Genomic DNA, 24,390 nt, shown 5'->3' with positions numbered 1-24,390 from the left:
CACGCACACCCCCCCAACAAGCCTACGCGAACCCCCCCACCCGCCAACGGCCCGCACTACTCAAACACACGCACAAGTACCGCACGCACACCCCCCCAGCAAGCCTACGCGAACCCCCCCACCCGCCAACGGCCCGTACTACTCAATCGCATGCGCAAGTACCGCACGCACACATAACGCCAACACCCAAACGACCACAAGGACCTTGCTAACGAGTCGCACTACTACACTGAACATGTCTCCTGTGTACACACCTTTGACAATCAATGTCCTGGTCACAGACAAACAGCCAAACAGAGGACAACACCAACACCCACCCCATATAACACACATACCACCAACTCAAATTAAGCCACACCCACCATGTGACCAATAAAAGGGACCACACATACAACCCATCATCCTTTGCAACATACCCATTCTTGCGAGGAAACTGAGAGCACACAAACTATTGCAGACACATACCTACACACATACACCCTATCTCATCTACACCCACACCACCCCCTTCACATTCTGACCCAAACACCCTCATTCATACACACCATCAACCCCTCAATCACATACACTACACACCATGACCACACAGAAGAATCCAAAGTTCACTAACCCGGAGATGGAGATACTTACAGATGAAGTCATCAGAGTTGAGCCGCAGCTGTTTGGCACATTGGTCAGTCAGACCAGCATGGCAGAAAAAACACGCCTGTGGGAGAGGATCGTAGACCGGGTCAATGCTATTGCACCTATCAGGCGCACCAGGGGGGATTGCCAGAACCGGTGGTACAATCTGCGGAGGATGGTCAAGAAGAAGATGGACCAGGATTACGCCTGTGCACACCACACTGGAGGCGGTGGTCCCCGCAGACCTCCTGTACACCATCCCTGGGAGGAGAAGGTCATGGTCCTACTGCCAGCGGTGGGAGCACATGGAATAGAAGGAGCCGTTGAGTCTGGTGAGTGTACAAAAAACACAAGTTACATGGGTAGACTAACAACAGTGCCCAGCAGCATGGGGTGGGTGGCCATGAGTCCAAGCAGTACACTACCAAATGGGGGTAGTTGCAAGGGGGAGGCACATAGGGTGGAATGTGTAGGATAAGAGGCTGCTCTCATGCCATATGTCCCAGGGACACACACAAGCATAATGCCCAATGCAAAGGGATAGGTAAAGATCACACAAGATACTAGACCACAGCTTCTAAATATTTACATTTTGCTGACACACCTTTCAGAGATGCATCATTTTGTGACAAAGTAAGGCAGTGTAGCAAGAGAGCAAGCACAAACTACCTGTCTCCATCCCTGTCTCGCCCTCTCCCTCTGTCTCCCTCTGTCGCTGTCTCCCTCTCCCTCTGTCTCTGTCGCCCTCTCCCTCTGTCGCCCTCTCCCTCTGTCGCCCTCTCCCTCTGTCGCCCTCTCCCTCTGTCTCCCTCTATCTCTGTCTCCCTCTCCCTCTGTCGCCCTCTTCCTCTGTCGCCCTCTCCCTCTGTCTCCCTCTGTCGCCCTCTCCCTCTGTCGCCCTCTCCCTCTGTCGCCCTCTCCCTCTGTCGCCCTCTCCCTCTGTCTCCCTCTGTCTCTGTCTCCCTCTCCCTCTGTCGCCCTCTCCCTCTGTCGCCCTCTCCCTCTGTCGCCCTCTCCCTCTGTCGCCATCTCCCTCTGTCGCCCTCTCCCTCTGTCTCCATCAGTCAGTGTGCGTCCCTCTGTCACCTCAACGCACCTCCCTGGGGCACACACACAGTTGCACACAAGCACTGCACAGGCCTCACAAACTCCATAGAGCTGAATGTTAAGGGATGTCTCACAAGTACCAGCAAACATCTGCTATGTGCCTGCAAGACACCCACCATTTGCTGTCAACACTGTACTGTGTCAGGACACACATCTCTGAAAGCTCTGTAGTACACAATGGGAACAGGTGTAGGCAGCACAAGTCCCTCCTGTGATCATTGCAAACACAACACCAGGACAAGGTCACACATCCTGTGCACCAACACAAATCCACGAATATGGCAGCATGCCACATGAGGGGACAGCCAAATCATGAACAATGGACGCTTGCAATTCACAAACAAAGTAATACCATGGCCAGTTGTACACACCCCTTACTGAAACTCATCCCCTGGGGACAGGCATTGGATTGCAACACTGTCCCAATTGCCATGTACCACAACAAAACACGCACTTAAATGAATATGCACACAACTCATACATGCACATAACAGAAGCTCCAGTCCATTGTGCCTCTCTAAAAAAGCACGTGCCCCATCTCATTACCTTTGTGGATCTCCATAAGTACCAACATGGACATGGGTATTGACAAGGTGATGCGTCTTAGAGAAGTCCCAAGTTCTAAAGCCTAGAAGTGGGTGTACAGGTCCAGGGGTGTTGGCATTGTTAGGCCAGCATGGAACAGCAAAAGACATCCAAAGTAGTAGCTGACATGCTAAATAATGATGCTCTGTCTCTTACATGAACATGCTGCAACTAAACTCTGTGCATGCTTGACGCACACATAAGGATTTACACCGTATCCTGGATGTAGCGTGAAACTGAACAATGCTTTACACGTGTGGTGCCGGCAACACAAGACACAGCAATGGCTGTGTCAGTCATTGTCAAGAGATTGGAAGAATGTAAATACCCCATCGTACATTTCATTTTTCTACCACTACATACACAACTGTACAATGTCAACAATGTATAGCTTGTGGAACAGTGATGCTGAAAATGGATAAGCAAACCACATGTCACTTGATATTGCCTTAACAGTGTCTGTCTCTCCCACACACAGGGCAACATGCGGATCTCCTCCCCAGCCAGGGGGGGGCCAAGGATCCCAGTCCCAGGCTCAGCAGGACCCAGACCCCACCGGCAGCGCCGTCCCTCAACGCACTGTGGATGACCCCAACCAACCTGGCTCCTCTGGATCCCAAACCCCTGCAGCAACTGTACCAGCTACATCTCAGCCAACCACCGGACTCATTCCCACCACATCCCAGCAGACAGGTCAGAGTCCTGCCCATGATTCACAAGAGAGCCAGTCTGAAAATGAGGGACACCCTTTGTCGGGCGCCCCTGAGGTTGGTGACAACCTCCACCCTCCCAGCACTCGGGGGGCCCGTCGATCGGATGTGCCCACAAGCGCAGGCCGTACTCGTGTGGGTCAGGGTGGTGGGAGTGGCGCAAGGCGGAGGCGAGAATCTGGGCAGCCAGCTGCAGGGCCCGGTATGCCTGAACTCACTAACATCCTTGAGGCATACCAGCGGGACACCAGGGAGGTAAGCCAGTTTGCGGAGGCCCTCAACCAGGTCAGAGAACAGCAGGCAGAGCAAATAGCCAGGCAAGACCTGCATTATGGACGGGTGGAGGCACACCAGGCTCAGCTCTTGATGGTGCATAGGGACATTTTCCATGTGCTACGTCAGATGGCTGCCAACATGCAGCCCCCTCCCTGTGTCACAAGGCCAGCAACATCACGGCAAAGTGCAACACCAGCCACAGGGAGGGAGGAGGAGGAGGAGGAACCCTCTGACGTAGCGTCCCATGCACCGTCCATGCCTGCACATGAGGGTCCCCCAAGGAAGGTGGGTCGTCCACGGCGAAGACGTTGAGGGCCTGTGGGCCATGGACATCTCCCAGGACACTGGACCTGGCATATTGCCCCTGGGTGCAACAGCATCCCCTATGAGACTCTCCCACATGGACTTGCTGGTCACAGTCTGCCCAATGATGTCAGGCACTGTGGCCTGGACTATGTTGACTGAAACTGTAAGGCATCTCATCTCCAGCTGTGAATTTTGGATTCCACCCCTTTCGGTACAGCACCTATTCACGTTTCCTGCACAAGATCACCCAATAAATAATCAAAACATCATACGCATTTGGTGAGTAATCTTTGAAACAGCATAAATGTATATGTGTCTGCAAATGTCAAAAATGCTAGGGTATAACAAACAGCAGTCATCCACACACTTGGATCAGAATCTGAGTGAGGACACACATTGGTCAGTAATTTCCACGAACTACATACATGGATGGTAAGACACACCTGTGTGGGAAAAACAATGCTGGAGGGGGGATAGAATCCCAATACTGCTATCACAGGCAGGCCCAGGAGAGTCAGTTTGAGGAGTACATGTCAGTGTCACAAAAGTAGTAGTCCATGTAGGGAGTACCTACAACTGTGTCCTCAGGTATGTGAGCTACCATCAGCATGATGCATTACTGTGTATGTGAATAATGCCGCACAGGATAACGGTGGCAGGACGGACTGTGGGCAACGGGCTGGAGCACTCAAGACAAGCACACCTGATTAGGTGACCTACCCCTATGGAGCTACAAGTACTATACTACTGTAATGGGAGCAACGCATACAGAACAACGACACACGTCTGACAAATACCTACCCCAGAACGGCCAAATCACACCACACCCAAGAGACAAGGTCATGGTGTATGTCCCATGTGGCAACTTGACTGACTGTGACAGCAATGTTGAAGTGGTGTGAGCAGGTTGTGTACTGGCACGTGACTGTAAGCTAACAGTTTTCTGATCTAGTGGTGTTGACAAGCTAACACTGTACAATATTTTCATATGTAAGGTGTGTGTGTGTGTTGGACACGGCACATGACCTGGTGGTATGTAGGCCCAATGTCATGTGAATCTGCATAGTCGTGCCAGTATGTGTTGCACACACAGGCATAGCAGCAGCAATGGCTGAGTACAAAGCATTTTGATAGCAGGAGGGTGAATGTCTGGTGTTGTCTGTGTGTAGGGTGGCAGGAGCATGCTCTATTAATGGATGGAAGGAGGGTCATCCTGTAGGTGTCTGTGTTCCTGGATAGTATGCGCTGCATGGTGGCTGTGTATGCAGCTGCAGCAATGAGTGAAGACATGACGGCAGGAGGGGTGTGACAAATTGCTAAACAAACACATAACACAAGGGCATCCGCAATGCACAAAGTGACATGTGGATGTGAAGGCAGGAGTGTCTGCCTCACTCAGGGTCACTGACAACAAAATGGCACAGTAATCACCACAGATCACAGTCACTGGATCAGGGCCCTTACGGTCAAGTGGGGCACAAGACACACAGCGTCAGCAGGTGTATACAAGAGCTAGTGTGTTCAAATCCAAACTGCACCAACAAAGACATCTACCTCACACACAACATAGTATTCTAGCATTCCCCCACCCCATGCGTGTGGTCAATATACAGTTACACACATAACAAGCATGAGCTAACTACATTCCAAATAGTATAGATGCACATTAGAAGGACATGTGTGTTGAGCCCCAAGCAGGCACAATATTCTGTAGGAGTCAGACGTCATGCACAACATGATAATTTACATTGTGAGCCCATGGAGCTTTAACAAACATACATGTGCATTGTCAAGAAGTCCAATTTACACTATTCACGATGTCACCTGTAATGCCGCATTACGATTACCTACAAGGCTGTCAAGGACTGCCCGTACCTTTCTTCATCAGAGTGGTGTGATGCTCTAAGGGTTCCACCTCCAAATAGCCCATTGGTCTGAGTACAAACGACAGACACAAAAGGGTGATCAGGTGAGGGAAGGAGAGGATGGGAACTGCTGGGAGGGAGACCTGAAACAGAGGCAAATAAGCATTAGGACAACATTCTCATGTCACTGACACTTCAAAAACCTCATTAGCTACACTGTACCAGTCACACCTGTGAAGTGTACTGACTGGTGAAAAATAATGATGAATAATCATGCCATCACATGAGATACGATGCTGTGACACGACACATAAAAACTGGGACAGTCTGTCATCCATTAGAGTCATGTGTAACGCTCACAAGTGAGCTCCCCTGCAAATAGATCTATGTAGTATAAGCACATTCCCAGGCTCAGATGAGGTGGACCTTACTAACAAATGGAAACATATGGAAATCCAACTAACGCTAACTGTAATGTCTGTATCTGATATTGGTTAGCCATAAGGGCCATGTAGGCTAACTTGAGCAAATCCACAACAGCTGTAAGTATCACATATGATGAGGAAGCTAATGATCGGCATGCAATGAAGGCACTCTGTAGCCAGTCTTTTGATGTGTCAAGTATGCATCACAATGCAAAACATGATATGCAGGTACAATAAATATTAAGTGCAAGTGATGTCCATCCAAGCTACATAATCAGACCCTACCATAGCACAGTAATGCTGCAGGGGACCAGAGATTCATGTGAATGACCGCACTCCACTGGTGCTACACAATAAATCACATATGCATCTTTCCAACTTTTTACTTTGTCATGCTAAACATACATGGCATCATGTGCATCAAAACATAACTGCTACTCACTGTGAAGGCTGGCGTAGCAGTATTCTCAACCTGCACTGAGGTAACGACATTACAGTGACATGATATACTGCTGCAAGGGGCAATGCATCCATGTAAACTGATTCACAGGACAGTTGTCTTAACATGTGGAACATACACTGGGCAACACCCACACCACATGGTTTCATGGTAATCACACTGGACTGGCCCACAAGCTGGAGGTGAGTATCCAGTCACATTCTAATGCACACAGTGAGGCTGCAATCCCCCACAGAGTCCGTGGTTGTGACCTCTGACACAATGTCATGCCATGGTATGTGCAATATTGCTGTGGCAATGTCTACACACATTGATGCATTCACCAGAGTATCAAAGTACAACAGATGACAGAAGGGGTGACTATCCTGTCATGGGAGTGGCCATACATGTCATAAGTTACATAATGGAGTAGCATGTATGCAAGGTGACACTACATGCACATGAACATGTACCACACGTTTCTACACATACCGACGCTAAACAGCCTCATATGAGTCCTTACCCAAATTGACTTCTCCACATGTCCAAGCATGCTCCGTTGATGTGGCTGACGTTGCAATCATAATGAGCAATGGCAGGATGACCACGATGTACCCCAACGGACAACAGGCAGGGCGAGCTGTGGATGAGAGTGGCACACAAGGGGTCAAGTTCTGTATAATGTCATTTTGTCAATGTCTGTGGAATAGCCAGATGTAGTATGACACCTGTACATTCCAAGTGCACACATAGCACGTATGTGTGTTGCATTACAACTGCACGTGTGACACAGCACAACACACATCCAAGTGATCTTGCATACAGTCTGTTGCATACACAGCATGCTACCCATGCAACTCTATAGTCCATCTTTTACATAAAAGATGAAATGACTCACCATCATGAAAAGAATTTGCGGATGAGGTGACCGCGGATATCATCTTCACCCTCCTCGTCACTGGCATTCTGGCCAAGGCCTTCATCCTCAACGGGCGGATGTTCCAGCTCATCAGGATCAAGGTAGAGTGGCACGGCCTTCTCCACTGCCATGTTGTGTAGCATGCAGCACACGGTGAAGATGTCACACACCTTGCGTGGGCTGTATTGGAGGGCTCCACCTGTCTTGTCCAGGCACCTGAACCGGCTCTTCAGGAGTCCAAAGGTCCGTTCGATCACCCGCCTGGTCTTCCCATGAGCATTGTTGTAACGCTGGTCTGCAGCTGTCCTGGGGTTGCGTAGCGGAGTCATTAGCCACGGCATGTTTGGATATCCAGCGTCTCCTGCAAATTGACATCATGTACAAGAGTGAATCATATGATGCAGATCATGAAGTTGTGACATACTGACATACAGAGCTCACAGTGTATACTCACCAACTAGACATGCCCGGTGGTTGTGCAGCTGCAGCATCATCTGTGGTACCCTGCTACGCCTCATGATGAAAGCATCGTGGCACGATCCTGGAAAACGTGCACAAACATGTGAGATAATCATGTTGGCAAGACACACCACCAGGGCATTTATCGAGTGGTAGTGTTTCCTGTTGCGATACGGTTGCTCCTGAGCCTGTGGTGGGACCAGACTAACATGTGTACCATCAATTGTACCAATTACATGTGGCATGCGGCCCAGGGCATAGAATTCCCCCTTGACATCTTTCAACTCTTCTGGAGTAGGGAATGTAATGAATTCATCAAGGTGGAGCAACATTGCTCCCAAAACATCACCCAATACCCAGCTAAACATGGTCTGAGACATCCCTCCCACATCAGCTATGGTAAATTGGAACGTACCTGTGGCAAAGAAATGGAGGGCTGCCATCACCTTTACCTTGGGTGTCAGTGCAGTTGGATACCTGTGGCGTGGTTGTAGGTGAGCCTCAAGCCTGTCCATCAGGTCCTTGATCAACTGTCTGCTGAACCGATATCGACGGATGCAATTGCTCTCCCTCATGGCATCCAAGTCAGGCAACGGCCTTTCCAGAGGGGGTGCCCTGCAAGACACAATTTAAAGGAAATGTCTTCAACTGTCTGACTAAGACTATAACAATGTACATGGCACAAGCAACACTGCTTCAAATAATGTAGACAATTTGGAGTGTGGCGTGGGATACACACTGATGTAACGTGTGCCAGCTCCCACACACTCCTCCGTGGAGAAGGAAAATACCTGTAGTGTGTGGAATGGATATGTCATGCATACAAACGATCTGATGGAAAGGTCTTAGTGAGCATGACAATGTATCATGTCAGTGACACACGTCATGTCAATGTCAGTAGGAGGTTGTCTGCACATCCACACGGCTGACTGCACTACACACACACACACCACATGTGCCATCATTTGCACTGTTCTGCCTTAGTCATGTTGCGGTGTGTACTTTCAGTTACAATTACATGACCATCATCATACAGCATGATAATTAGAATTGTCACTAATGGTCTGTGATGCCATCACACATGTGAACGGGTCATTAACACACGTGGCATGGTGTGTGTACATTAGTAATCCTGCCATCACAGCAAGGACACAACATAGATGCTCCTACAGCAGATGCACAGTACTGTAAAGGACTAGTTACTTACCTTTTGTAAACAAATATCTGTAAGGAAGAGTAGGCAGTAGCAAAGTGTCACATTTCAATACATACATAGCTTAGGACCAATTAGCCTCCCTGGGTGACATCGATCTGACCAGTGACTGGTGGCTATCCAGGCCACACCGGAAATAAACCAGTGTCATAGATTGGCATCCGACAAGGTCGTGGCCAAGTTTGGGCCGTACCTACAACGCATACACTGGCAGCTGTTACACAAACATATCCCACAGAGAGTGTGGGTAGCGGGCAAAGATGCATGTCAAGTTGCAAAACATCACTCCCAGAGTCAGGGAGGATGATGACATCTTTGCGTAATGCCTGTACCTCTTGGATACCCTCTACAGCGGAGCAACTGGGAATGTGTTCTATGGTTTTGAGGCCTGGATGCAGATGCTTCCTGGGATGGGGTGGGAGGACAGGGAACATGGTCAGTCCGGGTAGGGCTGTGGGGGTCTGACAACGTGCCTATCTACAGACAAACATGCTGCGTGGCTGTACATGCTTGCCAATATACATACAGTACTTTCATCAAGATAGGCCTGCAGAGGCTCAGCGTAGCGTTAGTGTACTTTAAGGACCTCAGTGACAAGATGGTCCTCACCGCAGCAACGGGGAGATGAAGGGCCATGGTTCCGACCGCCCACATAAACACAACACTGTACGTTGCCCACTCATCCAAAAACACGTTTTGAGTAGAGACATCACCAGTGTCTGGCTAGGTGTCCACACCACTCGCATCCCCCAGTCCACCTGTCCTGTGGTCTTGGGACTGACACTCACGTGCCAGTGGGTCTTCATGACCCTCCCAATACTCATTAGCGCCCATTGTAATGAGGTGTGGCCGGCTCATTGATGTTTAAATTTCCATGCTGCATTAAGAGCGGTGTTCTGCCACACAGTTACCACAGCGGAGCCGTTCAGTGTGTGGTATCGGGGCCAGCACCACCCGAGAACGGCGCCACGGCTGACACCTGGGGGATATTTGGCAGTGAGGTTGTGAGTTGAACCAGCGGGGACCAGGATGAACATTCCGATCCTGTCTGTCACAGCGGTTCTGGGACGTATGCACCGCCTGCGTCCGTCACTCAGCGAGTGATGGCGTCAGGGGGATATCAACAGAGGCGCTACTGCCCCCAGACGGGTACCGTGGGCCAGAAGCTGACGCTGAGTCTGTGGGCGGGGTGAGGGACATCATGGACATGAGGAAGTGCACTTACTCCTCCTGTGTCACATGCAGGGCTGGGACCGTAGGTCATGGTGCTGGCTACGACGGCTGCAATTCTGATGGAGCCATGTGGTAGCTGTCACCCTAATCCCATGCAGCATTGCACTTGCATCGTGGTGATTTGTTAATGCAATTACATATCTCTGACTTCTTTTGTTTACCTGACGAGTTTGGCCTGGAGGACTGATGTACAAATAAGGGGCTCACATGTCTCCACACCCACACACATGCACTCGTCCTACATCCCAACCATGAGCTATTGTGGTGCTGTGCCAACTGCTGGAGTCTGAGTGGCTTGTGGGACCAATCACACCTGGATTCATATGTCTGGTCCCCGCAATCGGAGTAGCTCTTGTTGTTGTGCCTGATGTGAAAACCGTGGAGACACAGACGGTGAGGGTCAGTCACCAACATGAGTCTTTTTCATTCCTCACAGGCTTTGTAAGTGACATCCCTATTGGCACCGTCCTGAGTATGACAATAAAAGCTAAATGGTCAGAAGTGTTTGTACAATGATTTTGGGTACAAAATGTGTAAGCTTACACTTAGACCGGACCTGCGCTGGTGTTGTGAAACAGAGGACCTGACGTGTGCACGCAGAGGTGACATATGACTACTCAGACAACGTCATCACGGCACACACAACGCCAATGACACTTGCAGAGCCAGAGGATTTACACACCAACACACAAGTGTACAGCATAACGGAAATTGCCATGTCCAGGATGACATGTGGGGATATTCTGAGGTGAGTAATACGTTACTGACCTGTTCATCGCATATGCTAACAGCATGCACAATGTCGCACATGGCACACACATGACGTGGTCACACAGGGTCATGCTGTGCGGCTATGACACCTCTGTGACAGTGGGCATGTTGCTGTCATCATGTGCCAGTTCCCTGTACTGAATTGTGGGCCATTCGAGTGTTCATGTGCCTCGCAACATGTTGCTGACGTTACTCGGGTGGAAATTGTTGAATGCATGTGATGCACATGTGCATCATGATTGATGACATGTTGTGCAAGCTATTCACACATCAACTGAGGCACAGGGTCACAATCCCTGTGCTTCTTCAATGTCTGCCACACCTGGCCCATCCTGATGTATGTGTGCCATGCTGATGTATGCATCCACATCGTTGACATGAGTGCAGACTACATCCCTGCTGTGTGATTTCCTGGTGTAACTTTCCCAATGGTGACATGAAGGTGGACAGGGACGCAGCCTACACAATCGTTCACTTGACCATGTCTGACGCACTGTACCCCAATGGTACGTGCGTGTGTATGCCTCGTTTCCCTATAGCATTTCGGCTATACGCGAGCTAAGTGTACCCCAATGGTACGTGCGTGTGTCGGCCTCGTTTCCCTATAGCATTTCGGCTATACGCGAGCTAAGCGTACCCCAATGGTACGTGCGTGTGTACGCCTCGTTTCCCTATTGCATTTCGGCTATACGCGAGCTAAGCGTACCCCAATGGTACGTGCGTGTGTCGGCCTCGTTTCCCTATTGCATTTCGGCTATACGCGAGCTAAGCGTACCCCAATGGTACGTCCATGTGTCGGCCTCGTTTCCCTATTGCATTTCGGCTAGACGCGAGCTAAGCATACCCCAATAGTACGTGCGTGTGTCGGCCTCGTTTCCCTATTGCATTTCGGCTATACGCGAGCTAAGCGTACCCCAATGGTACGTGCGTGTGTCGGCCTCGTTTCCTTATTGCATTTCGGCTACACGCGAGCTAAGCATACCCCAATGGTACTTGCGTGTGTCGGCCTCGTTTCCCTATTGCATTTCGGCTATACGCGAGCTAGGCGTACCACAATGGTACGTGCGTGTGTCCGCCTTGTTTCCCTATTGCATTTCGGCTATACGCGAGCTAAGCGTACCCCAATGGTACGTGCGTGTGTCGGCCTCTTTCCCTATTGCATTTCGGCTAGACGCGAGCTAAGCATACCCCAATGGTACGTGCGTGTGTCGGCCTCGTTTCCCTATTGCATTTCGGCTATACGCGAGCTAAGCGTACCCCAATGGTACGTGCGTGTGTCGGCCTTGTTTCCCTATTGCATTTCGGCTATACGCGAGCTAAGCGTACCCCAATGGTACGTGCGTGTGTACGCCTCGTTACACCATTAAATGTGTTGCATTGGCAATGGCAATGTCACCGTACTTGGGTGGGAATTTGAATACATGCATGGGGAACAACTAGGGGAACAGTGTACTGTTCAAAATGCAACCAGGTTGTCATGGATACAGATTTTTTTTAAACTCCTACAGGTGTCCTGGAAAAATCAGTTTGGAAAAAGTATACAATGTTGCGAAAGTTGTTGTTCAGCTCTTGCTCTATTTTCAAACCATGCATATGTGTGTCATGGGCTTATGTGTGATGTGATTGGATGGAACATAGGATGCAAATTATGGTGGCCTATCACACACTACTCCTTGGACTCACAGACCCTCTGCAGCATAGCTATAAGGCAGCATGTGGCTGTGGGAGGGCACTTGCCTGCACAACATTGGTGTGGTAACCACAGCTGCTGTCTCTGAATCCTCTGGACCCTGATTAGCTGAACATGGAGAGGGCACCTGCATTCACTGATGGTGAGAACAAGGCCCTGCTGGATGCCCTCCTGCCAAACTTCAGCAAGCTGTATGGGAGACCAGAGGATCAGGTGAGTGATGTGTGCAATACCTTGGAGTGTGCACCTGTTGTGTGTGTGACATCATAGCCACTGTGTATGTATAGTGGATAGATGCAATGTTGTTGTGAGTGAGTGCCAGGGTGCACAGTGTTGTTACAAGAGAGTTATTTGTTGTAGTGTGGTGTGTGACAGCATGTCACGTGCTGCAGTGCACCCAGATGTAGCATATATTGTTCAGTGAGTGCCATGCTCAAAGAGTGTTTTGCAGCCCTCATGTCATCTGTAGAATTTCAATGTGATGCAATGCAGTTGTGTTTGCACACAGGCCACATACTCCTGGACAATGATGCAAATGTGTGTGGCATACGATGCCCTGTTGTCCTCATGTATTTTGTGCACATATGGGTGTCTTTGGAACATGGACCAGGTATACTGATGTTCTTTTACTTTACATTTGTGACAGGTATCTGCCTATGAGAAGGGTGAAATCTGGGTGGACATCGCCAGGGCTGTCAGGAGAGAGGGGGGGCCTCGCAGGAGGCTCCGAAACATCAAGAAGAGGTGGCAGGACATCCGGTGCTGGACCCGCCGCATCGCCCGAGTCCAGCTGAAGCTGGAAGCTCCACGCCGGCATGGTGGCAGCCGCCACCTCACCCCTAACATGCTCCGGGTCCTGGAAGTGGTGTTCCCAGACCTCCATAGGCAGTTGCAGGAGGGACAGCAGCACGAAGGGGGTAGGTACATGTCTGTTTGTTGTCATGTGTGTGTGAAATGGTACCTGAAGTGCTCCAAGGCATGGTCACACTCCCATTGTTTGAGTGGTGTGGTCAGACAGGCACTTCATGCATTGGCATTTGATTGTCCCTGTGTCAGCAGCTGCTTCTTTACATGCCTTGCCCTACTCCACATTAGAGCTTTGCTTTGGCTAATGCTTGTTTTTGACATGTACTCCTATGGTGAAATGTCTCAGTATGCATCTTCCTTTGCACATCATCATGTTGTAGGGGGGCCTGTGACACCTGTTGGTACCTTAAATGTAGCACCACATGTGCACTGTGTCTGCCCTTCTTCATATTTTGGCACTGTTCTTGAGTCTCAACATGTGTTTTCTGCACAAGTCAGCCTCAGTGGCCTTTGTCCATGGTACACTTTCAAATTATCTTGTGTTAGCTACAGGTGCACAATGTACATGTGCTATATTTTGGGCTTATGCATACTCACACTGGGCAGTGCGTGTGTGCATATTCTCAAAATCTGTTGCATGTTGTTTGTACATAGTATTGATGGTCTGCCACACAATGTGACTTTGGGTGTAGAAAGCTGTGATGGCAGTGTGAGGTGATGGAACACTTGTTTCAGGTCCCAGGATGGCATCACATGCCAGTTCAGCCAGGACTTTTCTAATGTGGCACAGAGTCAAAGCTATTCAAACATGACCAGGTCTTGATTTGGGTGGCAGGGTTGGCTAATGAACTGTGATGCATCATCAGCTATCCTGTTGTCAGGCAGTGGATCATGATTGTGTCTCTCATACAAGTATTTGCCTTGCCTATACCTTGTCTCCTACCATACATTGAGCGTTGTGTCTCTGACATTTGTCCCCAAGTAGACTTGTCATTATGCAGAGTTCTGTGCCATGTGACTCATGATGCATGCCATGTTGAGAAATGAGGCCAAATGATTTGCAGCTGATATGTCTGATGTGTACAGGTGACTGATATGTTTTCATTCTTCTCCTTGCTCACAGCATCATCATCTGAATCTGGAGGAGACACAGGCGCGGACCAGGCAGAGGGACACACCGACAGTGCCACCTGCTTTGAGGTGTCAGAGGGAGGCAGTGGCACAGAGTGTGAGGAGAGTCTGCAGGCCGGACGACATGTGACTGACACATCTTACCATGCCGACGACTCCGAGTCAGACTCTCAGGAGGGGGGGAATATGCAGCAATGGTCACTCCTTCATCTTTGGCTGCCCTCCCCTCCTCCAGTCCCATCTCCACCCTCCCAGTCCTTGGTGTGCCTAGGGTCCGTGCTAGCCCCCTTGTCTCCTTTGTTCCCGGCACCGCAGCCCCTGCCCCTGTGTCCCCTGCTGCCCTCAGTGCTGAGACAGTGGACCTACTCCGGCAGATTGCAGTAGGTCAGACATCCATGCTGACTGTCCTCCATGGACATACACAACTTATTACACAGGTGGTGTCGTTCATGGAGGGCATGTCATCAGCCATGTCTGATCTGCGTCGGAGTGTGGCTGCCATTGAATCAACACTGACGGCACCTCTGTACACCCAGCAGCATCTGTTCCCCCATCCTTCAGAGCCATCCACCTCTGCCTCTCACATACCTACACAGCATACACGCACACGCCACACGTCAGACACACCCAGCGCACACACACAGCATAAGAAGCTCAAAGCTCCACGCACACAGTCTCAAGGGCAAGTAGGCACACCCACAGGGAGAAGGGAGACACCTCACACACGCATCCACACACCCAGTAGGACAGACTCACAGCCCTGTACCTCCACCCCCAATGTGTCCCCGGGTTCAGGTGGTAGTTTTTCCACACTGGCTGAGGTGTGCAGCCAGGTTTTTGAATCTACTTTCGGCGATGCCCCAACCAGTGTGGATGAATCCACTTCACCTGCACCCACTCCACCTGTCCTTCCCTCTCCTGTCCATGCGGTGCCGGAGGATTCCACAGATGGTGCCCCCATAGTTAGCACAGCGGATTAAACGCCATGTGCAGGCAGGTTTGGGTGAGATAACACCCATGGAGGCACAAACTGTTGCAGAGACTCTATTGGACTGGCCATTGGCCTTTAATGAGCGAGGACTCTCATTTGCTTTTCTTTTGTGAATCCGCTGAATAAAGCTAATTTTTTGCTTTTCAGATTTGTAGTTTGTGTGATGATGTCTGTGACTGCTGTGTGCCTGGGAGCTGGTGTGATGTTCACATTTAGGTCTGCTAAAATGTGTCTATCTCCTGAGGGTAATGAGGTTGACAATGGTATGTGTTTGATGTACGAGCTGGGCAGTGGTGGGGGTGTTAGAGACACACGCACACTCTGATGCTGGGCAGTGGTGGGAAGTGGTGGGCACTCTGATGCTGGGCAGTGGTAGGCACTCTGATGCTGGGAAGTGGTGGGCACTCTGATGCTGGGCAGTGGTGGGAAGTGGTGGGCACTCTCATGCTGGGAAATGGTGGGCACTCTGATGCTGGGCAGTGGTGGGAACTCTGATGCTGGGCAGTGGTGGGCACTCTGATGCTGGGCAGTGGTGGGCACTCTGATGCTGGGAAGTGGTGGGCACTCTGATGCTGGGCAGTGGTGGGAAGTGGTGGGCACTCTGATGCTGGGAAGTGGTGGGCACTCTGATGCTGGGCAGTGGTGGGAAGTGGTGGGCACTCTGATGCTGGGCAGTGGTGGGCACTCTGATGCTGGGAAGTGGTGGGCACTCTGATGCTGGGCAGTGGTGGGAAGTGGTGGGCACTCTGATGCTGGGAAGTGGTGGGCACTCTGATGCTGGGCAGTGGTGGGCACTCTGATGCTGGGCAGTGCTGGGCACTCTGATGCTGGGCAGTGGTGGGCACTCTGATGCTGGGAAGTGGTGGGCACTCTGATGCTGGGCAGTGGTGGGCACTCTGATGCTGGGCAGTGCTGGGCACTCTGATGCTGGGCAGTGGTGGGCACTCTGATGCTGGGAAGTGGTGGGCACTCTGATGCTGGGCAGTGGTGGGAAGTGGTGGGCACTCTGATGCTGGGCAGTGGTGGGCACTCTGATGCTGGGCAGTGGTGGGAAGTGGTGAGCACTCTCATGCTGGGAAATGGTGGGCACTCTGATGCTGGGCAGTGGTGGGAACTCTGATGCTGGGCAGTGGTGGGCACTCTGATGCTGGGCAGTGGTGGGCACTCTGATGCTGGGAAGTGGTGGGCACTCTGATGCTGGGCAGTGGTGGGAAGCGGTGGGCACTCTGATGCTGGGAAGTGGTGGGCACTCTGATGCCGGGCAGTGGTGGGAAGTGGTGGGCACTCTGATGCTGGGCAGTGGTGGGCACTCTGATGCTGGGCAGTGGTGGGAAGTGGTGGGCACTCTGATGCTGGGAAGTGGTGGGCACTCTGATGCTGGGCAGTGGTGGGAAGTGGTGGGCACTCTGATGCTGGGCAGTGGTGGGCACTCTGATGCTGGCCAGTGGTGGGCACTCTGATGCTGGGCAGTGGTGGGCACTCTGATGCTGGGCAGTGGTGGGCACTCTGATGCTGGGCAGTGGTGGGCACTCTGATGCTGGGCAGTGGTGGGCACTCTGATGCTGGGCAGTGGTGGGAAGTGGTGGGCACTCTGATGCTGGGAAGTGGTGGGCACTCTGATGCTGGGCAGTGGTGGGCACTCTGATGCTGGGCAGTGGTGGGAAGTGGTGGGCACTCTGATGCTGGGCAGTGGTGGGCACTCTGATGCTGGGAAGTGGTGGGCACTCTGATGCTGGGCAGTGGTGGGAAGTGGTGGGCACTCTGATGCTGGGCAGTGGTGGGCACTCTGATGCTGGGAAGTGGTGGGCACTCTGATGCTGGGCAGTGGTGGGAAGTGGTGGGCACTCTGATGCTGGGAAGTGGTGGGCACTCTGATGCTGGGCAGTGGTGGGCACTCTGATGCTGGGCAGTGGTGGGCACTCTGATGCTGGGCAGTGGTGGGCACTCTGATGCTGGGCAGTGGTGGGCACTCTGATGCTGGGCAGTGGTGGGCACTCTGATGCAGGCAGTGGTGGGAAGTGGTGGGCACTCTGATGCTGGGAAGTGGTGGGCACTCTGATGCTGGGCAGTGGTGGGCACTCTGATGCTGGGCAGTGGTGGGAAGTGGTGGGCACTTTGATGCTGGGCAGTGGTGGGCACTCTGATACTGGGAAGTGGTGGGCACTCTGATGCTGGGCAGTGGTGGGAAGTGGTGGGCACTCTGATGCTGGGCAGTGGTGGGCACTCTGATGCTGGGAAGTGGTGGGCACTCTGATGCTGGGCAGTGGTGGGAAGTGGTGGGCACTCTGATGCTGGGAAGTGGTGGGCACTCTGATGCTGGGCAGTGGTGGGCACTCTGATGCTGGGCAGTGGTGGGCACTCTGATGCTGGGAAGTGGTGGGCACTCTGATGCTGGGCAGTGGTGGGAAGTGGTGGGCACTCTGATGCTGGGCAGTGGTGGGAAGTGGTGGGCACTCTGATGCTGGGCAGTGGTGGCCACTCTGATGCTGGGAAGTGGTGGGCAGTGGTGGATGTGTTTACTATACACCAGTTAGACTTACGTTGACATAGCAGTCGTATGTCCCATACGTCTATTGCACTGGTGATGTGCGGTGACGTTCCGTACCCTGTGGTCGATGACGTAGGTTGGCCCGCCCACGTATTACTATACTGTTGTGCGGTGACTTACCGTACCCCGTGGTCGATGACGTAGGTGCGCCCTGTCATCCTGATTTACTCTACTGATGTGCGGTGCGTTCCGTACCCCGTGGTCGATGACGTAGGTGCGCCCTGTCACCGTATTGCTCTACTGATGTGCGGTGCGTTCCGTACCCCGTGGTCGATGACGTAGGTGGCCCCGCACACGTATTACTCTACTGTTGTGCGGTAACGTACCGTACCCCGTGATCGATGACGTAGGTGCGGCCTGTCACCGTATTGCTCTACTGATGTGCGGTGACGTTCCGTACCCCGTGGTCGATGACGTAGGTGGCCCCGCCCACGTATTACTCTACTGTTGTGCGGTGACGTACCGTACCCCGTGATCGATGACGAAGATACGGCCTCTCTCCGTATTACACTAGTGATGTGCGGGAGTGTGTGGCGCTACATACCCAGACATTACAATCGTGCAATGGCGATGTGCCCGTCTGGCAACACGTACAGGTATGTTGGACTTCGTTGTGCTCACCTTCTGCGCCGTCGTCGGTTTCTAAGTACGAGGTGGTGGCCGTACAGGATAGGGATGAGACGGACGATGGCGTTCATGTCCTGCTTGTCGTGGCCGGGTGCGGGTCTTGCCGGAGTGTGGGTTTACGGTAGTTCAGAGCTCTCGTAGAAAAAGAGCCGTACGGAGTGTGTTCAACACGGATCGTACTTCCTGGTTCGGAAGGCGCGGTCTATTTACGTACGGACGCTGCGTGGTGCGTCAGCCGACTGCAATTCGTATGGACTTTTGATTTGTACAGGCTTTTTTACGAGTCGTACGGAGTGACGCGTTGATTTGTGATCGTACTTGCTGATTCGTACGGGGACGCCTACAGGTACGATTCGTACGGGGAAAACGCTCCGAACAGCAATTCGGAGCGCTTTTTACCGGATCAGAATCGACCCCCTAGTGTCAGGAGGCCGTGGGGTGTCTGTAACCAGAGCTCCCGCGGTCCTGAAGTTTGTGGGTGCCATTCTTAAGTGGCAGGCCCAGAAGTCTAGACGAAAGGTTGAGAGGAGGTGTTCTCCAGTTAGAGAACCTGTGGGTCAGGGCCCAGCCAGAAGAGCTGGGTCCACTAGAAGTCACCAGGGTAACCCTGCCAGGAGTTGGCAAGGAACAAGCACCCCTAGGGGCCGCGACTGCTACGAAGTATCAGTGGAGTAGCGTAGTTGGCCCAGGGAGTTGTAACCAAGGGAACTCACTGGGGTCAGTAAGGCATAGAACAGGAGGATGTCCCTGCGCTAGCTGGCCCGCATCTGAATTCTATTGCCCCAAGGAGGGAAGTCCATCTAGATAGTGATTGGCCTACCCTGGCTTTAGGCTGGGATCGGGTTGTGTTGGACTAGGCCCTTTGTGGCTAAAGTTCCTTAAAATGTTTTCCTACCTCCTAGACCTTTTTCTGACATTATATTGCCAACTTGGATGATTTGGGCACTTTGCCATTGTTGATCAGTGTCAAAGTGCAAGTGCTCCCTGTTAGTGTTATGGTAATTGGTTGTCCATAATTGGTATGTTTGCCATGTGTGCCAGGCTGGGAATGCAAATGCTACTAGTGGGCCTGCACCACTAATTGTGCCACCAACACAAGTAGCCTTAAAGAGAGAACTCAGGCCTGCCACTGCAGTGCCTGCATGCAGTTTGCTAACTGCCATGTTGTCCTGACCAGTGCACCCACTTGCTAGGACACATCAGAAACCCCTATAGTAGGCCAAAGGTACCCCCCTGGGCAGCGTGGAGTGTCTGTGAAAGTTAGGACATGTACTGAGGTGTGTACCATGTCCTAACGGTTAAATACTCTCCATTTCGTTTTTCACTGTTTCAAGGCCATCTTGCCCTTAGGACAAAATGGGGAAAGCTGTGTAATATATTTCCAGCCTATCTTCCCGTAGGCTTAAGATGGAGAGGTGTGCCTGAACTCACAATTTATTAACACATCTTTTTGTGAAGGTGGTTTTTGAATTGTGTGTTTAGAAACCCCGCTTTTAGAAGTGGCTGTTTTGTTGTATTCTAACAAATGTGCATGTCTCTGCCTGGTTGTGGATTGCCTGTCTGGATTTGAATGTGATAGGACCTGGGAAATGTCTTGACCCAGGGGAGTAGAAGGTGAGACAGCAACAGGCTGACCTGCATCTGGTGTGCAGGGGGGAGGAGTAGCCCCCTGAATGTGAAGAGGCCTGTGCTGCTGCCATAAAATATTGGCTCCCCCTCCTGCTGAGTGATTGAGGAAACAGACCCCCACTATCAAAGGAAGAAGATGTCACTGGCAAAGAGACACCCAGAACTGGTTTGGACAGGGGTTAGTGCCCCCTGAAAACAATAGGCCCCATTAGGATGACGGGCGGAAAACCACCCCGACCGCCATGGAGGCGGGAAACAACCGCCCGCCGGGACCGTGGAGAAACCTGCGGTCAAATTAGGAACAACCGCCAAAAAAGACCGACCGCGGCGGTAGTCGGCCAACTAAAACCGCCCGCCACGAGTGGTGATGTCCAAAAACTGACTGAGGCGGTCGGAAACACTGCGGAAAAGCTACAACCCACGGCAAGCATACCGAAGACACCGCATGAGAAATTAGTATATCCCCGCTGGTCCCGCGGTACAATCCGCTGTTTCCGACTGCCGCGGTCGCATACAGGAGTGAATGTGAGAGACAGCAGAAGAGCTGCAGCATAGCTATCACAGCGGACAGTATATAAAAACATGGCGATCCAAAGCAAAAACACCACCGCAATGCGAAAAATTGCACAAACCAAAGTAGCCATGCTCCCCAAATACACAAAGCACAAACAAATTAAAAGGAAAAATGCCAAACTGAAACCTACAATTCCCAGGACAACCCCCTGAAGTGCTAGGCACCGCAGCAGCGATTGTGTGCTCTCACTCCTGATTTTAAAGTCACGATATTGAAGTGTGTTTTAAAATTGTATTTACTGTGCAACCATACCCTGTTCTTTACTCGGTGGCCGCCCCGTTCCACCACGGCTTGTGCTGCTAGTGTGGAGGGTGTTCCTGACCTTTGGCCCGGCCCCTGAGGGCGTTACACTTCCGCCAGAGGTGGGACCGGTGCCTTCTTAAGCAGCACCACCTTCTCCCGCGCAGCGGACGCGCCTGAAGTGCTACGATTCAGAAAAGGGGGTGGTGATGAACAGAGTGTCTGAATTAAGCAGACCACTCTTACCCAGTCCAAAGATCAGGGCTTGATCCATCACCGTTATTTATCTCACTGCCCCATCCCAGCTCAGAACCTGGCTATATGCAAATTAGTCTGTCCCTGGCCCAGTGCATCATGGGAACAGGGCAGACCAAACTACCAAGCCAATTCTTCACCAGAAAGGAGACAAGCTACCGGGGACCGGTTTCTGGCATTTCAGCCTCTTCGGCCCGGCTTGCTTGAATCCTGATGGAGCAGTGAGAAAGGGACTCATGTCTGAGTATACCCTGCCACACCTATAGTGGCCAAAAACGATTCAGAAAAGGGGGTGGTGATGAACAGAGTGTCTGAATTAAGCAGACCACTCTTACCCAGTCCAAAGATCAGGGCTTGATCCATCACCGTTATTTATCTCACTGCCCCATCCCAGCTCAGAACCTGGCTATATGCAAATTAGTCTGTCCCTGGCCCAGTGCATCATGGGAACAGGGCAGACCAAACTACCAAGCCAATTCTTCACCAGAAAGGAGACAAGCTACCGGGGACCGGTTTCTGGCATTTCAGCCTCTTCGGCCCGGCTTGCTTGAATCCTGATGGAGCAGTGAGAAAGGGACTCATGTCTGAGTATACCCTGCCACACCTATAGTGGCCAAAAACGATTCAGAAAAGGGGGTGGTGATGAACAGAGTGTCTGAATTAAGCAGACCACTCTTACCCAGTCCAAAGATCAGGGCTTGATCCATCACCGTTATTTATCTCACTGCCCCATCCCAGCTCAGAACCTGGCTATATGCAAATTAGTCTGTCCCTGGCCCAGTGCATCATGGGAACAGGGCAGACCAAACTACCAAGCCAATTCTTCACCAGAAAGGAGACAAGCTACCGGGGACCGGTTTCTGGCATTTCAGCCTCTTCGGCCCGGCTTGCTTGAATCCTGATGGAGCAGTGAGAAAGGGACTCATGTCTGAGTATACCCTGCCACACCTATAGTGGCCAAAAACGATTCAGAAAAGGGGGTGGTGATGAACAGAGTGTCTGAATTAAGCAGACCACTCTTACCCAGTCCAAAGATCAGGGCTTGATCCATCACCGTTATTTATCTCACTGCCCCATCCCAGCTCAGAACCTGGCTATATGCAAATTAGTCTGTCCCTGGCCCAGTGCATCATGGGAACAGGGCAGACCAAACTACCAAGCCAATTCTTCACCAGAAAGGAGACAAGCTACCGGGGACCGGTTTCTGGCATTTCAGCCTCTTCGGCCCGGCTTGCTTGAATCCTGATGGAGCAGTGAGAAAGGGACTCATGTCTGAGTATACCCTGCCACACCTATAGTGGCCAAAAACGATTCAGAAAAGGGGGTGGTGATGAACAGAGTGTCTGAATTAAGCAGACCACTCTTACCCAGTCCAAAGATCAGGGCTTGATCCATCACCGTTATTTATCTCACTGCCCCATCCCAGCTCAGAACCTGGCTATATGCAAATTAGTCTGTCCCTGGCCCAGTGCATCATGGGAACAGGGCAGACCAAACTACCAAGCCAATTCTTCACCAGAAAGGAGACAAGCTACCGGGGACCGGTTTCTGGCATTTCAGCCTCTTCGGCCCGGCTTGCTTGAATCCTGATGGAGCAGTGAGAAAGGGACTCATGTCTGAGTATACCCTGCCACACCTATAGTGGCCAAAAACGATTCAGAAAAGGGGGTGGTGATGAACAGAGTGTCTGAATTAAGCAGACCACTCTTACCCAGTCCAAAGATCAGGGCTTGATCCATCACCGTTATTTATCTCACTGCCCCATCCCAGCTCAGAACCTGGCTATATGCAAATTAGTCTGTCCCTGGCCCAGTGCATCATGGGAACAGGGCAGACCAAACTACCAAGCCAATTCTTCACCAGAAAGGAGACAAGCTACCGGGGACCGGTTTCTGGCATTTCAGCCTCTTCGGCCCGGCTTGCTTGAATCCTGATGGAGCAGTGAGAAAGGGACTCATGTCTGAGTATACCCTGCCACACCTATAGTGGCCAAAAACGATTCAGAAAAGGGGGTGGTGATGAACAGAGTGTCTGAATTAAGCAGACCACTCTTACCCAGTCCAAAGATCAGGGCTTGATCCATCACCGTTATTTATCTCACTGCCCCATCCCAGCTCAGAACCTGGCTATATGCAAATTAGTCTGTCCCTGGCCCAGTGCATCATGGGAACAGGGCAGACCAAACTACCAAGCCAATTCTTCACCAGAAAGGAGACAAGCTACCGGGGACCGGTTTCTGGCATTTCAGCCTCTTCGGCCCGGCTTGCTTGAATCCTGATGGAGCAGTGAGAAAGGGACTCATGTCTGAGTATACCCTGCCACACCTATAGTGGCCAAAAACGATTCAGAAAAGGGGGTGGTGATGAACAGAGTGTCTGAATTAAGCAGACCACTCTTACCCAGTCCAAAGATCAGGGCTTGATCCATCACCGTTATTTATCTCACTGCCCCATCCCAGCTCAGAACCTGGCTATATGCAAATTAGTCTGTCCCTGGCCCAGTGCATCATGGGAACAGGGCAGACCAAACTACCAAGCCAATTCTTCACCAGAAAGGAGACAAGCTACCGGGGATCGGTTTCTGGCATTTCAGCCTCTTCGGCCCGGCTTGCTTGAATCCTGATGGAGCAGTGAGAAAGGGACTCATGTCTGAGTATACCCTGCCACACCTATAGTGGCCAAAAACGATTCAGAAAAGGGGGTGGTGATGAACAGAGTGTCTGAATTAAGCAGACCACTCTTACCCAGTCCAAAGATCAGGGCTTGATCCATCACCGTTATTTATCTCACTGCCCCATCCCAGCTCAGAACCTGGCTATATGCAAATTAGTCTGTCCCTGGCCCAGTGCATCATGGGAACAGGGCAGACCAAACTACCAAGCCAATTCTTCACCAGAAAGGAGACAAGCTACCGGGGACCGGTTTCTGGCATTTCAGCCTCTTCGGCCCGGCTTGCTTGAATCCTGA

The sequence above is a fragment of the Lissotriton helveticus genome, chromosome 1_1 (assembly GCF_964261635.1).
Source record: "Lissotriton helveticus chromosome 1_1, aLisHel1.1, whole genome shotgun sequence".
NCBI lineage: Eukaryota > Metazoa > Chordata > Amphibia > Caudata > Salamandridae > Lissotriton > Lissotriton helveticus.
Note: the sequence above shows the minus strand (reverse complement) of the source record.